Source organism: Notothenia rossii, assembly GCF_949606895.1.
Source record: "Notothenia rossii genome assembly, chromosome: 9".
NCBI classification, from domain to species: domain Eukaryota; kingdom Metazoa; phylum Chordata; class Actinopteri; order Perciformes; family Nototheniidae; genus Notothenia; species Notothenia rossii.
The window spans coordinates 58913298-58927410 of NC_136907.1; the positions used below are offsets into that span (position 1 = coordinate 58913298).

General features: G+C 41.6%; 1 long non-coding RNA gene across 2 annotated transcripts; it reads right to left on the reverse strand.

Annotated features, from left to right (window-relative positions):
* Positions 1-10493: 10493 nt before the first annotated feature.
* On the reverse strand, positions 10494-12398 carry LOC307017622. Of its 2 annotated transcripts, none has more exons than XR_013802226.1 (3): positions 11772-12398; positions 11066-11592; positions 10494-10628 (listed from the first exon to the last, which is right to left on the reverse strand). It is a non-coding gene; the product is annotated as an uncharacterized lncRNA (long non-coding RNA). The 2 variants fall into 2 exon arrangements; XR_013802227.1 differs by lacking the exon at positions 10494-10628 and having other exon boundaries at positions 10644-11592; positions 11772-11895; positions 12050-12398.
* Between the last annotated feature and the right edge of the window lie 1715 nt (positions 12399-14113).

A 14113-nucleotide genomic window follows, 5' to 3' on the forward strand; every position in this document is an offset into this window, starting at 1 on the left:
CTAGCGGGCTAGGGACCGGTGAGCAGGAAAGAGTCAGCAGGTAGGAGATGACAACCCAAAGATCTGTGTTGATTCGATATAGAGATGCTGCTATTTTTGCTGATGACTGACGTTTCAAAAGTAGAGAGCCAGACAGGAGAGGTTCTGATCTGGACTAAAGAACAATATTTGGGGCGGAGGAGCGGCGAACAAACAACGCCAGCATCCTCGGCGACCCGGGAAAAGTATATATATCAGTAAAGCAACAACCTTGTAACTGAGAAACCTGCTACATTTCAAATGTTTATTATCCATCACTAAATTCATGACAAACCAATTTTAACATCATGCAATAACACTAAGACGAAATTAGTTGCATTGAACTGATCTTTTTAATAAGTTGTACTTACAATATGGAGAGAAATATCGACTTGTGCTTCACTGAGGACCTTTGTCATTCTGACAGGGAGGCAAACTGCAGTTATTAAACTTCGCGTTTTGAAATATGTGTAACTCTGTTAATATAAAACCCACACTGCTCAAACTTCGTTACTTTTCCTAAAAAATTGTATATTTATTTATTTATTTTGGGGCGTGGGGAATGAAGAGGAAAAAAATATGAGCATTTTATGAGCATGGGATTTTGACCCCTCATATAAACATAGGCCTGTGCATAATGCTGCGCTATACTTTACAGCCACAAGCCTTTGCCAAGAAACGCTTATTGTTTTGGTTTCCTTTGATAAGCAGGTAGTCATATCATTAGCTAGAACTAGCTAGATCTGATAGATTTGGGTATAAACGCGAGTGAAGTCTGACCGGACGTGAGAGAGAGAGATCAGAGATCAGATCAGCTGCTGCTGACGGAGAACACGCAGCTCTACCGGATCACAGCTCGCCGCGGACCGTTGAGTGGAGCACAATTAAATACACTAGAGTTAGACCTAACACACTTAGCTAGTTTATCTACTCTGGAACTAGCTTTACTAGTTATATGTGTATTCTTTACTGTCGGGTCACTTATGACAGTTTCAGCGAGCTGCACGAGAATGACGGGCTGTCAGGAGAGGGAGAGGAAAAGAGAGCACCCCGTTTATTTTATTTTATTATCCATAATTACTGTAAACTTTTGAATAAAGTAGTTAATCTACTATTAGTAGTTTGTTTAAATGCATTAATGATGTTGTTTTTTTCATTAACATAAAATAAATCTCACGTACCCCCTGCAGTACTCCAACGTACCCCTAGGGGTCCGCGTACCCCCATTTGAGAACCACTGTTCTGGAACACACATTTCTCCTAGTATTTTTATAATTTCACCAGTTTTTTTTCTGAACTGAAATGCAACCTTGCCCCAGGTTTGCAAATGACCACCAACTAATATTCTACATATAAGCAGAACACTGAAATAGTGAAAGTTATTTAATCTGGAATTTTACCCAGGGACTCTCTTTAAAGAGAGCCTCAAGATCTGGGAATAAGAAGGATAGTTAGTTAATAATGTGTTTTAGTGGGGCAAATTTCGCATTTTCTATTATATTAGCAAAACAGATATGCAAAAGGGTGAGGACAATAGCAGTTGCCTGTTAGATTGGTGTTTCAGTCTTAGTAAAAATAACACTTCAAAGATACACATGAACTTGTTACAAACTGTAATTCTGGAGTTGTTAAGATGTAGACATATATTCTGCAAGAAGGGTCTAACCAAATAGGCTATTTCCAATGTTTTGTTATGGGAAATCTACGACCCAGCGTGTTTGAAGCATGATCCTCTACCTATACCAAGGACTGAGACCATTTCTGACTGATATATTTAAGTGAAATACTAAATTGCTTTTTATAATGGGTAGGTTTACTTGACACTTTTATTTTCAAATATGCTTAAACAAATTGTTGTCAATGTGGAAGTCCTCCTAAATAATAAATGTTGTGTGTGTTATCTCCACACAGTATTGACTGTCATCTTGATCATTTCTGAATATGAAAATGTCCTCAGAGCAATCCTCAGAGATTCCAAAGTCCTTGCCTGTGTTGGGAGTAGAGAGAATAGCTTATAGGTTGCCAGCCAGAGGTTGAAGTCTTCTCTTTTCAAGCTTAGTAAAACACTTATTATTTTTGAATTAGGGCTGGGACTCGATTAAAAAAATTAATCTAATTAATTACTGGCTTTGTAATTAATTAATCGCAATTAATCGCATTTTTAATCACATATAAATATTTGACCTGAGAACAGTGAGAAGCAATTTTTTTCACATGGATTTTAGTATACCATTGAATAATGACTGAATACATCAGCTTAAGCAACAAAACATTGTTAATTTTTTTCAAGGTGGTCCTTAACCAAGACCAACAGAAAAGTGCAATTTTTGCCATAAAGTGTAGCAATAGCATATTTAGGAATATAGTACATTTCAGAGATTCAGGTAGCCTATAGGTAGGTAGACCTTCTGTAAACTATAACACTTTGTTTTTTAAGTATAACACAATACTTTCAAGTACATTCAGAACATTGGAAACCCTGACTATTAGAAAACAGCTCTCTGTTGCTTCAGAGGCCATAACAGACTTTGTTGATTTACCAACAGTTGATTTAAAAAATCTAATACATTTCAGTCCAACTCTCTCAATAACCTTGGCCAAAACAATAAACAGTTCAACATAAAGTGCAAGTTGCACCAACAACATAATAAATAGTTCAACATAAAGTGTACTGTACCATTTAAAATAAAATAAAAAAGTGCCAGTGATTGACCTCAATCCCTCCTATTCTTCCAATATCCTGATGAAAAATAAAATCTCTCTGTTGCATAGGCCACTGTTTGATCAACGCGAATTGGGTGTGGGTCCTTGTACTCCGAGTCGGGCTAACGTCCACGCTAGCTTCCACGCTAGCTGCTATAGGTTTTGCATTGAGGTGATACTTGAGGCTTGATGTGCTGCGGTGATATGCAAATTCCTTTTTGCATAATTTGCAAACAACCGTGCTCTTATCGATGCTTCCATCCGTCCGTTTTTTTAAAACAAAATGTCCCAACCACGGGGCCAACCAAAGCGGTCTCATCAGCTTGTTCGTTCATGTTTGACTATTGTTCACTGTGGTTTGTTGTTGTTTGAAGTCATTAACGTTAGTTGGTGCTCCAGTATAATCAGTACCCCTGAAACTCATCCAGTGAGAAACATTCCGCGGTGCAAAAATAAGTGCGATTAAAATGCGTTAATTTTTGTGTAATTAATTAATCTTAATTAACGCGTTAAAGTCCCGGCCCTATTTTGAATATATCATTTGGGCAGTTGTCGTTTACAAGAATAAGACACACAAATGTATAGGTAATTGGAAATGTGTTTATTTCTGAGCTCAAACACAAATGATTGAGAAACAAATCATTTTGTAGCACCCTTAAATATCATTCCTAAAGTTCTTAACAACCAATCATAGATATTTTAGATTTCTACCAAAAACATTCAATCTCAATACTTCTGTCAAATACAGGGAAATGTAAAACTATTTAAGGAATCGATAAGTCTTTTTTTTTCAGCAGCACCAGAACTCTGAGTATCTGTTGGACTTAAGTCCTACACATTGTTTCTACAATTACGATCATACTTAATGCTGGGTTTACATAGGAAAAGAAAACAACCAACTCCAATAGTCCTCATAAATAAATATTTTTGTAATCACTACCACTGTCGCATACAGAGCCTGTAAGTCTGGAATAAGGCGTGACACCCTACGTTTAGTTCCAACAACACGCCCTGTGTGGAAGGACGCCTGGCTTCATAGTTTCACCAACATGCCATGCTGGGGTTGGTTGTCATTTGAATGCCAGAGTGTAAGAAATGACAACACACTCTCACTCCATAATCGTCCAGGAGCGACGCTTGGTCAGGGTCCTGTTGCGTGCAGTTGTGAAGCTCCTAGGCTCCTTCAGCTTCATAAAGGGACGCAAATAGCTTTCAACTGATTGCAATGTATTCCCATCTGCGGCGGGATTTGACGCTCATGGAAGCACGGCATTCGTTTGTGTCGGCTGCCCTTAAAGGCAATGTGAGCGTCCATTCCCATTGGATAACGGAGAATTGTACATCCGGAAGTAAGTATTCCCCTTACTGTCGATTGTTTTACAGTGATATCTGCACTACTCGTCGACTAAAAAACACCAGATTATCCTTTTGTGTCCATACAACGTTTTCATTGTTACCAAGGTGTGTCACGGTTTGTGAAACAAGCAGGACCCAAATGCAGATATAAACTGAAACTTCCTTTATTTCAAGGCTATGATATATATATAGACAATGACAAAACAGAACACTCACCGCAGAACTAGTCAGGGAACAAGACGAACCGACCAAGACAGACAGACAACCCAGAACTTAAATACACACAAGACTCAATCACACAACAAGACACAGGTGAGGAGGGAGGAGAAAACACAGGGGCCCAGGTGAACATAATCAGACAATTAGACACACCAGGGAAACTAATGACAAGAGGAAAACACAGGGAAAAGGACCAGACAATAACCCAAAGGAAAACATGACATGGAAAACAGCAAAAACACCCAAACCTACAAAACTGTAAACGTGACATAACATGAGAATCGTGACATAACCCCCCCCTCAAGGGACGGATTCCAGACGTCCCAAAAAAACAAAAATCCAGCAGGGTGGGTGGAGGGGGTCTGGAGGACGGGTCTCTGGCGGACGGCCCGGGGACAAGGCAGAGTTCAAAAAAGGGGAATTCGGGCGGACGGCCCGGGGGCAAGTCAGAGTTCAAAAAGGGGAATTCGGGCGGACGGCCAGGGGGCAAGGCAGAGTCCGAGGAGGGGTGAAGACCAGACAGCTCCGGAGGCTGGTCAGGAGCCGGTGTCGGCAAGATCCCCCATGGAAGAGGACACAGGACCGGCAAGACCCCCGGCAGGAGAGCAGTCGGCGGAATCCCCAACGCGACAGGACATGGAGTTGGCAGGACCCCCAGCAGAAGAGTAGTCTGTGGGAACTCCAACGGGACCAGACATGGAGTTGGCAGGACCCCCGGCAGAAAAGCAGTCTGCGGGACCTCCAACGGGACACGACATGGAATTGGCAGGCCCCCCGGCAGAAGAGTAGTCTGCGGGACCTCCAACGGCACAGGACATGGGGTTGGCAGGACCCCCGGCAGAAGAGCAGTCTGCGGGACCTCCAACGGCTCAGGACATGGGGTTGGCAGGACCCTCGGCAGAAGAGCAGTCTGCGGGACCTCCAACGACACTTGAGTGGGTTGGTTCGCCAACAGAACCTGGGGAGCTGGCGTCGGACGGACAGCCAACAGGAGACGAGGTGCTGGAGTCGGCCGGTATGCCGACAAGACACGGGGAGCTGGCGTCGGACGGACAGCCATCAGGACACTGGGAGCTGGCGTCGGACGGACAGCCAACCGGAGACGAGGTGCTGGGGTCGGCCGGTAGGCTGACAGGACATGGGGAGCTGGCGTCGGACGGACAGCCGACAGGACTCGAAGAGCTGGCATCGGCCGATGAGTCAGCAGGTGACGAGGAGCCGGAGTCGGGACCATGGTTACTGGAGCCGGCACTGAAGCCGGGAACATGGCTGTAAGGTCCGGTTCTGGAGCCGGAAACATGGCTGTAAGGTCCGGTTCTGGAGCCGGAACCATGGCTCTTGGGGCTTGAGCTGCTAGCTTGGCCTTGCGACTCCTCCTCTTAGCAGCCGCCTGAATACTCCGTGGACCTCCATAAGCCAGACGAGTTCCAGAATATGACTCCTGGACAGGAGCAGGAACTGGGGCAGAAGCACGGGTTGACTTCAGCCGGAACCCACCAAGGCGTATGGTGCCAGGTTGGGAATTGGGAGACATGGAGCTAGCATGCCTGCGGCTAGCAGGCCGGGAATGACACACTGAGAGGAAGTCCAAAATCCAGCCAGGTAAGAATTTAACTAAACCTGGTTTCTCCATTGCCCTCTGGTGTGCCTCAGCCCGAACAGCCTCTCGCTGCTGACCCCTGGACGCTCCCAACCATCGACTAGAGCAGACAGCCAAAGCAACGGTTAACTCCAATATCTCTTGCTCGAAAGGATCTGCTGGGCCCATATTTCGGGTCGGTTCGTACTGTCACGGTTTGTGAAACAAGCAGGACCCAAATGCAGATATAAACTGAAACTTCCTTTATTTCAAGGCTATGATATATATATAGACAATGACAAAACAGAACACTCACCGCAGAACTAGTCAGGGAACAAGACGAACCGACCAAGACAGACAGACAACCCAGAACTTAAATACACACAAGACTCAATCACACAACAAGACACAGGTGAGGAGGGAGGAGAAAACACAGGGGCCCAGGTGAACATAATCAGACAATTAGACACACCAGGGAAACTAATGACAAGAGGAAAACACAGGGAAAATGACCAGACAATAACCCAAAGGAAAAAATGACATGGAAAACAGCAAAAACACCCAAACCTACAAAACTATAAACGTGACATAACATGAGAATCGTGACAAGGTGGTTGCTAGGGACGCTGCTATCGATATTATTTCTGTTATGTTGTGTAACTGTTTAATGGTGTTATCTTTATTGCTACCCCCTTCCCTGTCAATGTATAGTGTTGGTCCACAGCGCAAACGTATTAGTTTAACAAAATCCGCATCTAAAATTGTTATTTTCCCATTTGCAATTCCAGTCTCACATCTCACATCACATCGTCATTAACAAATACCGGAAACAGACCGAAAACATTTTTAAAAAATAAAATAATACTTTATTCCGAGTGTGCTTGCTTTTCTCTTTGAAAGTCATCACATAACGGCATTGTAATACACGGTTCGGCTGCATTAAATATTACATATCTGCCGTAGTTCTCTATTTATAGAGCCCTGATGAGAAGACTTCTATACAAACATGAGGAACTGCCGCCAACACTGAAAACGTGACGTTGATCATAAATATATCAGCAATTAAACAACATCTTACATTTCTTTTCACACAATACGTCTCTTCGCAGTATCAACACTAATTTGGCAGACTTTTATATTTGATCCAATTGGTAGATAGGCTGTATTTACACCATAAAGCTGATATAAAGGGACACCTAGTGGTTAAAGCATGTTATTGAATTTCATTATTTTTATTATTATATATTAATAGGATCCCTATAAAGTATATTCATTACTCGTTATTCTCTCCTAATAGTTAATTAAAGACTGTATATAATGACTATTTTGCACATCCCTTTCAAGATTTCAAGATTTTCTAAGGTTTATTGACATATCATATACACAAACGGTGTAGTTATGCAATGAATGAAAAACTTAGGTCGCAGGTTCCTCAACAGTGCATTACAAGACATCTTCAATATTTGTGCATACCTCCAGCAATGTTAACTATGTTGAAGCACTTATTTTAACTGATATTATACATATTATACTCTTATAAGATGTATGTAGATATTTCATCTCCGGCCTTGTTAGGTATTGAACAATCAATACATAAAGAACACAGAATTATTAAATATAAAACACAGAATTTGTGTGATTATACTAAATGGTTTACAAATAAACACCACTGCATATTTACAACTGTTACACATGCTGATGTAATGCAAATGTTTCCAACTTGGGATCAATAAAGTATATGTTATCTTAAGATGATCGATGGCTACTGCCATATTTGCAAAATATTTTGGACCCGTTCGAATCCAGTTTTGGACAGTCTGCCGTGGTTCCATCCCATTTCAAGTGCTGTTCGACGCTCGGCGTAACCCTCGGAGTACACTCTCCAATCACAGAGCTTGAGGACTATCACGGGGTTTGTCAAGCGAAGCGGAGAGAATACTTACTTCCGAGTGTAATATTCTCTAAAGCAAATGAGCTGCTCCGACCCTTGGAGTAATCTTTGTAATATCTAGCAAACTAAAGATCATGTACATCCACTGCACACATAATCTGAAATAACAACTCATATTTCTCGCATCAAATGACATCAAAACGCATTTTAATGGCCAAACTAACTTTAAAATAGGCATTTTTTTCCAACGAGAATAAAAAAAAGTTTGGCCATGTTTTCTTTTTCTGCAGGGAGAAATTTGAAGATCACGTGACATAGATGCCATCCATTGGAATGAATGGAATGCAGTTGGAGGTCAATCAATCACAGAGCTTGAGAACTAATCACGGGGCTTGTCAAACAGAGCACATGGTGTAGTCCTAAACGATAGCTGGGGATTCTGGGTAGTGTAGTGTCTTCTGCCATCCTTTACTCCGAAAAAATATTTGTTTCTCCGAATCGAAGGGGAAAATACAAAAGCATTGCACACAATTTAAACCAATCAATGTTGTGTAATTAACAAGGATATTCTGGTGTTTTTTAGTCGATGAGTAGTACAGATATCACTGTAAAATCAATTGACAGTAAGGGGAATACTTACTTCCGGGTGTACAATTCTCCGTTATCCAATGGGAATGGACGCTCACATTGCCTTTAAGGGCAGCCGACACAAACGAATGCCGTGCTTCGATGAGCGTCAAATCCCGCCGCAGATGGGAATACATTGCAATCAGTTGAAAGCTATTTGCGTCCCTTTATGAAGCTGAAGGAGCCTATAGGAGCGTCACAACTGCACGCCACGGGACCCTGACCAAGCGTCGCTCCTGGACGATTATGGAGTGAGAGTGTGTTGCCGTAGCATATGGCGACTGGTGAAGTTTTAAAACCATGTAGGAAGGTTGTCATTTCAGTTTTTTATAAATAAAAAAAAAGGGTCCAATGATGTTTATCACTGGCGAGAGCGATGCTTATTTTTAATAGTCAAACATAAGGTTCAGTCACCAAACATCAAAGACATTTACATTCACTCGCTTAGAAATTATTTTTTGATTTCATTATGAATCCTTATTTATTACTTATCAAATCGTTCCCCTTTTCTAACTTGAATCCCTGTTCTCAATCAAAGTGTCAGCAGGGTGAAAAGATGGTTTGAAATAATAGATTGAATGAGATTACATTATGATGTCAAGGCTAATTATAAAAACAAGAGTTCATTCGAGCTGGGATTTCATGCGAGAGGAAATCATTGGCTTTGTTCTGGACAACATGGCATTAGTTGAGTCCTTGGGGTGATAATTACAAACAGTGGCGGCCGGCCCATAGGGGCGCCGCCCCCCCTCTTCCCACATGTTTGATTGTCATTAAAAATAAAAAATAAATACAAATAAATATTTCCCAAAAATATATATATTTTATTTTTTAAAGAACAAGGTAAATATTATATAGTTGGTATCAGTAAAATGTATAATCTACAATAAAATCTTGTTTAAAATTGTTTTACGATGTCTAAAGTTACTGATAAGTCACATGTTTCCTTCCTGGCCGCAGCGTGTATCATTACCCTCTCTCGTCCAGGCGGTAGAAAAGAGCCCTCAGCCAGAGCAGCAGCAGCCAACAAGCTGACTGTTGCTATCTGTAAACTATGCCGCCGAAACATAATTTAAGCCAATCAGCGTCGTCAGATCTGATGCTCAAAGCAGCGCCATATAGATAGAAGAGTTACGACAGCGGAAGTCCAAAAACGGTTATCGTCACGTGGTTCATGCAGACGAGGATCGTTCCCCGGAAGTTCATGGCGGGCAATGTGAATGCATTGATAACAGGAGATAGAACTACGATCTTTGGTAATTATTAGTGAATAAAGGTTTTGATTTGCAATATTTATACAACAAATCGATATGTGTATGTATTTACATCAATATGTTTTAAAAAATAAAATAGAATTTGCTAATATTAAGTGATAATATTAGGATTAGTGTGAACAACTAGTTTACATGTTAGGCTAACAGTGCCTTGGTTAAAGAGCCTGTTGCTGTTTATTTATAGCTTTGAATTCTTTAAAACCAATATTATCTTCTTAAACTTGTATAGTAGTCAGGAGCATCACTTTCTAATGTTTATTGATATATTTAGAGGGAGGGGATCTAAAGGAATGCTTCAACATTCAGATTAGATTCATTTCTACCATTTTCTTAAATTCATGGTAGTTTCAGTAATCCCATGGTAATTGAGGACACAAGTTATCTAAATGACTAATGTCATCTTTATGGCTTTCAGAAAGGACAGGAGACCGACAGGTGACTATCAAAGGACTAGCAGCAGCAGCAGCAGCAGCATGATGATGATAAATGTGTTGTTTTAGGAACATCCATTGCAAATACATGGAATTCAATACACATTGAATAGCATATCATGCCGTTTGTCTGTGCCTTTTCCTCCGTGTTGTCCTGGTTTGCTGTGCTGCCTCCTAGTTACCACCATGGTTTGCTGTGCTGCCTGGGGATGCTCAAATCGCTCCGAGAAAGGAGTACGAATGTACGGCTTCCCCACTGACACAGAGCGGAGGAAAAAATGGCTGGCTCAAGTCAGCAGGAGCAATTTCACGACCAACAGCAAAAAAATATGTGAGGTTATTATATACAAACACTGCATTTGCACTTTTTCACAAAACGAAAACCACACCATTGGGAAAGCTTAATGTTTTGTTTAATACAAAAAAACAGGGAAAGGCTTGAAAAACACTGAGAGTTGAGACTCAGGGTGCAGGGTGAGGGTCTCAGTGCAGGTATTCAGGCTCCATTGAATCCCCCTCTGGTTCTTGTGCTGAAAGAGGGAATAACAGACTGGAGAAAGGGTTATACACACCTATATAGCACACCTATTGGATGGGAAATTGCCTTGGGGAGATAAGGTGTGGTCTTTGTTCCCAACTGAAGTTATGGAACTTTATTATTTGAGAGTTTAACAAAGTATGACAAATGGCATCAGTAACAGATGTGATATGAATTTCTATAAAGTTGTCTCACATTCTCGGTCATATTTTATATACAGTATGTAATGAGTATAACATGTCCAGTAAGTATAAAGTGTTTCCTAATACCGTGTATTCAACCACTATGGAATATGTAAGTGGGCAGACAAAACTGAGTTGTTCTGTGTGTGAAGTAACCTCAAGTCACTCCGCAGGCACATTTTGATGCAGACCAGTTTGTCAAGACAAAAAAGGGCAAAACTAGGCTGAGAGCAGAGGCTATACCCACCATCTTCGTGCATCGCCCTGTGGTCAAAAAGAGAAGGGCCCCTGCACCACGATTCACCCCGGGACCTGTATCTACAAAGCCCATAGCTCATGATCACAGCGATAGTGTGAAAGGTGACACAGGTATAATAAGTATGAACTCTTAGTAACAAAAGTCATATTTCTTATTTTTAAGTGGTATAATATTTTAAATGTTCAAAAATCTACAGTGCCATGTCTTCTACTTACATTAGTCTCAAAGATTGAGGGAAGAAGGGATGAGGAGACTGAGAGAAAGGAAAGTGAGGGTGAAGAAAGAGAGGACATGGCTAGTGAGGAGAGACAGGGAGGGTGGACACCACCCACTCAGCAGCCAGTCAGCATACGAGGGAACCAGCAGCCAGTCAGCATACGAGGGAACCAGCAGCCAGTCAGCATACGAGGGAACCAGCAACCAGTCATCATACGAGGGAACCAGCAGCCAATCAGCATACGAGGGAACCAGCAGCCAGTCAGCATACGAGGGAACCAGCAGCCACTCAAACAGATCTATTAAAAAAATTAAAGAGAAAATTAAAGAGCCAAGAAGGAATCAGCAAAAAAGCAAAGTCTGCACTAAGAAAAATCAGGAAGGAAAATGCAGCTCTCAAGAAAACAATGAAAATTAGGGACAACAAATATAAGAAAACGTTTTCAAAAGACCAACTTAAGGCATTAGGCAGACTCACCACAAAGGGGATGAAATGGAGCAATGAGACAATTAAGAAGGCTTTAAAAATTCGCTTTGCGTGCGGACCAACGGGTTACAAAACTCTGCAGGAATTGCAGATTCCCCTTCCAGGAATAAGGACACTGCAAAGATGGATGCAATGTGTTAAGTTTGAGCCTGGTGTGTAACAGCTAACATCACTGCCCCTCCACCTGCCAACATCACTGCCCTCCACCTGCCAGCACCCAGCCAGAGGAGCGCAAACAACAAAAACAAGCAAGGTGTCCCATCATGTACCTGGAAGTTTGGGTTGGCAAAATGGAGTAAGAGAGGGACTTGAAAAACCTTGGTGGCTCTCTACTCATGTTGTTACAGTTGTCTTGGTTACAGCTCTCAAGTTTTTTTTTGTTGCCATTTCCACATCTTTAGAAAATATGAAATAAATGAAGTGAAATCAACCTCTTCTCTGGAGAACAAACTTTGATTTCTCTGTCTTATGAGTTTGCAGTCTTGCAGTTTTGCTCCTCCACCTGTAACATCACTGCCCCTCCACCTGCCATACAGTAGGTTACTAACAAGATTACTTATATAATACAGTGATAGAATACATGTTTAGTATGCTTACTTATATAAAACAGTAGTATTAAACTTACCTTGTGTTTTCACTCTCACTTAAGTCCCTCTCCCTTTGCCATCAATCCAAAATCAGCTGAGCTGCAACATTATACAGACAGGTAATAATCAACATAATCACAAGGACACAATATGGCTCTGCTAAAAACACTCACTCTTACACGCACCAAAGTTATATTTATCTAATATTTAACTCCCTCCACCCCCGCATACAATCCCGTTTAGAAGCCCCTCTTCTCTAATTCAACAACGTTGGACGAAATGACATTAAGAGAACGGAATTTACAATTAAAAGGTTGTTCAACGTGTGTTGCTAACTTGATCCGTTATCCTAGCTTTATCTGTTATCTCTAAACGTTCCCTAAATCTACAAATTTAGGGATAATCCACTGACATCCTTTAATACACATGTTAATTTGAATCAGATGTACTGATAATATCCGCAATATAAATCTTTAAACTTCTTCTTACCTTTAAAAGTCCGTCACGAACGGTCTATTATGCTGCAACTCTACAGCTCTGCTAGCCTTGGCACTAACTTCCGGGGAACGATTGAGAGGCTCCACGATCCGCCATTGCTGTAAAAAAGTGGTCCATTGGTGTGAACGGAGATGACGTAACTCTCAGTCTATACGGCGTTGGCTCAAAGCGCGTCCTGTCAGCACCCTGGCCTGTGTGTCTGTGAGTTGTTTGGACTGGTATCCAAGGTGAAGCTACAGTAGTTGTCTGCAGGTGTAGACTCCGGTGCTAGTGGATCGCTGGAGCTGCAGATTAACATGTACATGCTTATTGTAGTTGTAAGGGCAATGCCTGTGGCACCATGGAGCATATGTGTGGGCTGGACCTGTATTTTACAGAAAAGGAGTGATCAGAGGGTCAAGTTGTTGATTCTTGTTCAGTTTTCATCTTCCTAACCCCCTCACAGACTTTGAGTTGCGCGCGCTGCTAAAGAGACGCGCTACCATGGAAACCAAACAATGGTGTAGCTGTATTAAAGTCAGAGGGGAAACAGTCGTGAGTAAATCTGATTTTGTCGGAAATCGGGAGAAATGCGGGAGTCTCCCGCGAAAATCGGGGGGGTTGGCAAGTATGACACACACACACACAAACACACACACACACACACACACACACACACACTAGGGATGTGCATCTTCATCACTGAGGCCGATGCGATGCGCATCTCGATACGTTGCCACGATGCGATACATTAACGATACCTTTGAAACACCAGGCGATGCGATACGATACGATTCACCCCTGTTGCGATACAGTTCGATACGATTTGATTCAACATTATGCGATTCGGGGTGATACGATGCGATTCAACACGATGCAAAAATAATGATACTTCAATATGGTACGACAGGATTTTTGTTTTATTCCTTATATGCAGCAAATCATACATTAACAAAAAAGTGCTTTACATATTTGGTACTGCACATCCCATCATGCCGTTAATTTTTTTACCTTTAAAAGCTCTCCAGAGTACAATTGTATAACACCTCAGTTAAACAATTTAAGGATGCATTGCTCATGATTAACAATGTGCAAATAACAGCTACCATACAGCAATGCCCATACAGCTGCCAGCCTGATGTGCTTAACACTCAGAGGCTAACTCACCAGTGAGCAGAAAGCAGTGGTTTCTATCTGAACAATAAAGAAAACAAATAACCTTTCACAAACAGGTATTTCATAACTGCTTACAGTAAGGAAGACATTTAA